This window comes from Neovison vison, chromosome 11 (assembly GCF_020171115.1).
Source record: "Neovison vison isolate M4711 chromosome 11, ASM_NN_V1, whole genome shotgun sequence".
Classification (NCBI taxonomy): Eukaryota; Metazoa; Chordata; class Mammalia; order Carnivora; family Mustelidae; genus Neogale; species Neogale vison.
In genome coordinates, this window is record NC_058101.1 from 24,854,620 (window position 1) to 24,859,062 (window position 4,443).

The window sequence follows — 4,443 nt, forward strand, 5'->3', positions numbered from 1 at the left end:
ACCAGCAGAACAACAAGATCAGACTTGAAGAACATGGCTTCGGTGGTGGTGCACCAGAAAGACTGGGGTAGGGGGTCGGAGACATGGTTGTTAGGGGAGAGCCGGGAGACCATGGGAAGGATACTGAGGAATGCTACCTGCCCAAACGAAGGCACTGGCAGCAGAAAAGGGTAGAGCTGAGAACTTTCTGGAAGGTAAAATCAGCAGGATCTTGTGACCACCTGGATGCAAGGGCCAAGGAGAGGGAGACCCCTAAGATAACTTCTAGGAGGCTGAGTGGGGTGATAATGCCATTAAGTGGATCAGGAAATTAAGAGAAAGGACATGTTTTGCCAGGAGTAGGGCTTCAAGGAGTTCACTTTGGGACACATTAGGCGTGAAGCTTCTTTTGGGTCTTCTGTAAGAATGTAGATATGGAGAATCAAAGAGGTATTTTTCAAATATCTTCATATGCCAGGACCCCACTAGGCATGGTATGTTTTCTCATTTAAAAACCCAAGAAGCAATATGCTGTGGCTTATTTTACACATAAGGAGACTGAGATACATAAAGTTGAGCAATTTACCCAACTTCATTAGCTCGGAAGGCAGCGATGGGGAGCTCCAACCCAGCTGCATATGAGTGATCATTCTGGACTTAATCAGCACGTCTACACTACAGTCAGAGATGGCAGCCTCACCTAGTGGATCTTTCGTCTACATGCCCTTTGCCCATTCAATAATGCACTCCCTGAAGTCAGGTATTGGACCATGTTCTCTGCATCCCGGAGCAATAGCAGGTGATGAATGGGTAATCTTAGGAAAATGGAAAAAGTTGAGCAAGTGTGTCTTTCCTACCTGGTCTTTGCTTTCCGCCTGCCGTCATTGTCCAGCTGACACACACTCTTCTCAGCCCATTCTCCTGCTCTGAGTTCCGTAATCCCTGCTAGTATTTATTGAGTTGCTACTACATGCACTGATGCACAGTTTTATTGTCGTTAAGGCTCTCTTTGATTTCCCAGGGCTGTTGTAACAAATTACCCTCAGCTTGGTTTATGTTTTGTTTTCTTCTGTGTTTTAAGTGGGCACCCTGCCCACCATGGGGCTAGAACTCACAACCCTGAGATCAAGAGTTAGGTGCTCCATAGACTGAGCCATCCAAGTGGCCCCCTCAGCTTGGTTTAAAGCAATAGAAATTTACTTTCTCACAGAGCTGGAGGCCAGTATACCAAAGCCAAGGCGTCCGCAGGGTTATTTTCTTCTGGGGGGGAGAATCTGCTCCACGCCTCTGTGCTTCTGGTGGCCACTGGCCCTTCTTGGCATGCCTTGGCCTGGAGATGCAATACTCCAGTCTTAGGTCCGTCCTCATGTGCTGTTTCCCGTTTCTCACATCTCCCTCATCATCTTCCTCTTGTAGGGACGATAGTCATTGTATTTAAGGCCCGCCCTAACTCCAGGATGATCTCTCCTCCAGATCCTTAATTTCATTACATCTGCAAAGACTCTTATTCCAAATAAGTTTACATTCTGAGGTTCTGGGTGAACGTGGCTTTTGGGGGTCACATTTTAACCCACTGTGGATGTATAACAACTTCATGAGTTAGGAAAAAGACTCGTTTTTTGTTTTGTTTGTTTGTTTGTTTTCTGTTTTGCAAGTGAGAAACTGAAGGGAAGAGACTGCTCTCTATAGAGGAGAGCAGAGCCAGGATTCAGATCTGTGGTCGGTCTCCTGGGGCCTTGCTCTAACCACTTTGCTCTTCCTCCTCTGCACCTGAATCTAAATGGTCTATTGAATTTGGCTAGAGCTTTCCTATCTCCTTCTCCTACTGGCAAAGTGCATTTAAAGGATAATTTTCAAGAGGTGATGTCAAAAAGAGCTCAGCAGAGTGTGTACTCCCCAGACTGGGGGGGGGGCAGGGTAGCAGGCCTTGGGGGTGGGGGAGTGGGGAAGAAAGTGAGAGAGGCCAGGGGAGCTTGTAGGTGTCCTTCAGTCACACCAGGTAGATAGCCACCAACTGGGCCACCAAATCATGGCAGCGCACTTAGAATACTCTGGAAACCACAGATGCCCTGTGCACAGTTTGCAGGCTACAGGGCCAGTTTGTCAAGAGGTGAGCTTGGCTCGTCACAAATTTAAAAAAAACGGGAGACATTTCCTTTCTTACACTCAAGGAAATCACTGGATCTCACACGTGACTCCTTTCCCAGCCCCCCACATCTTTCTCCTGCGATGCTGCCACACGCACACGGTATGAAGAGCTCCTGTATGTCATGGCGCACAGCCAAGAGAGCAGCTCACACATGCTCCCGACTCCTTCCCTGTGCCCTGTCGCACCAGAAGGTTGAGCAGCCTGTGCGCATTTCACTTCGCACACCAGCGCTATGCCACCACCGCCGAACCAAAGGAGAGGGCCCCTCCTGCTGCCCTCATCACCCGTTTCCCATCCTCAGCAGCTGGGAGCTGAAAGCAATTCCTCTCACCAATCGAGATGCGAGATTCGTCATTACACTTAATCTCCACATGTCCTGGGCTTGAGCTCAGCAACAATTTTAAAAAGCTATTTGGGGTTCAATAGGTAATGCGAGGGATGTGGTGTGGAGAGAAAATTTGGAACGTTCTATCCTAATTAATCTGGCTTCTTCATACCATCTGTCCCTGGCTTGTTGGATTCCCGCTCCCCCCCCCCCACCAGTTCTGGAATTTGAGGTTTAGGGTCATTTGGGGGGTGATGGGTGTGATTGTGTAGGTCTACGTTTTTGCGGTTCCAGATTAAGTGCCAATCTGGGAAACCTTAAAAAACACTTAAAAAACAGTGTATGAAGATAGTGTTCATAGAATGCCATTTTTCGTCTAAGAAAGGGAGATTTCACTACATGTATGTAATTGCTTTTATTTTCAAAAAAGAAACAGTGCGAGAATAAACAAGAAAACTAATGATAATGGCACCTCTAAGGAGAGAGGAGAGGAGAGAGAGGGGATAATGTGGAGGGGGCAGAGCTAAAAGAAGCTAGGCTTCTCTGTGCTTATCCCGTGCATGGCTTTTGGCTTGGGAACAATGTAAATGTTTCCCATAAGAAAATAAATTTAAAAAGAATCCCTCAAAAGTTGAAAGCAGCCCGAAACAAATGAATTTAACTCTGTGTCACGTTGATAGTTAACCACACAGACTAGAGAATTTCTTCCCTAAACCAGGATGTCCAACCCTCCTAGTGTGACCAGGACTGTCCAGGTTTGGGCATGGATCTGGAATCCCCTCTCCCCAAGTTGGGGGCAAACCAAGGTAGCTGGGCACACTAGCCGTAATTATAAAAGCCACTCTTTTGACTGTACATCACCAGTGAGATATATTCTAAAGACAAATAAAAGCCACAGAGAAATATTTAACTATATTCGGTAGACTTAGTGTGGCTCAGACTTAGTGTTTTATTGGAGTATTGCTATTCTGAAACCATTATAGGATGTCTGTAGCATTTTATAAGTATAGTACAATACAGTATAAGATAAATAAATATGTTCAGATTGCTAGCAATCAAGGTTTTCAGCATATGGGGAAAAGGATAAAATCAATCAAGTTATATAAACCTTGTAAGTACCAGCGTGAACTCCTGATTTCATACATATGTCCTAACTCTGCCCACTGAAAAGGCTGGAATTAATGACAAAATGGTAGCAACGAACACCTGTAGCTCTTAGATCTCAGCTTCTAAATACTAGCTCTCTTCTAAAAGGAGACAGACTTCTTGGAGAAAGGGCTGATTTCAGATCTGGGCAAGAATTGTCTAAGATGAACCTGCAATATCACCTTATGCTCAAAGCAAGGAAGCAATCAAAGAAAAATAAAATCAGGACAACGGGACATTTGGTTAATCATAAAGGTACTTGCAATGGTGTAAGATGGGCAATTTGAGCATTAAAAGGAATAATGACTGCAATGGATTGAAAATACTAAATTATAAAAATTATGTGCTCATCTGAAGCAAACAAACAATCAAACTAAATTTCCTTGGTCACTCCCAAAGCAACAAATCAGTTACTTTAGAAATAAAGTAAAATAGAATAATAGTAAAATAAATAAAATAAATAGAATCAAGCATTTTTTCCCCTTCACTATTCCTGTATAAACTTTATCTCAGGAAATCCAAATAGTTGAGGAGAAAATATGCTTTTTTATAGAAGAATTAAAGGTAATAAATTCAGAAGGAATAATTGAATTAGAAAATCATTTTTCTTGACATCTCTGATGAAATAATGAATCTAGGCAGTAATCATCAGTAGGTGCCAAAACTATTAACTAAAAAGTTAATGGTCCAGAGAATGAGGCTATATGCTGCAAACTGAAAGAAAATACTTGCAAAAAAATAAACAATAAAAAACCCACCTCATATCTGATAACTGATGTTATTTAAAATATACAAAGAGTTCTTAAAACTCAACAATAAGAAAGAGCATCCCAATTTAAAAGTG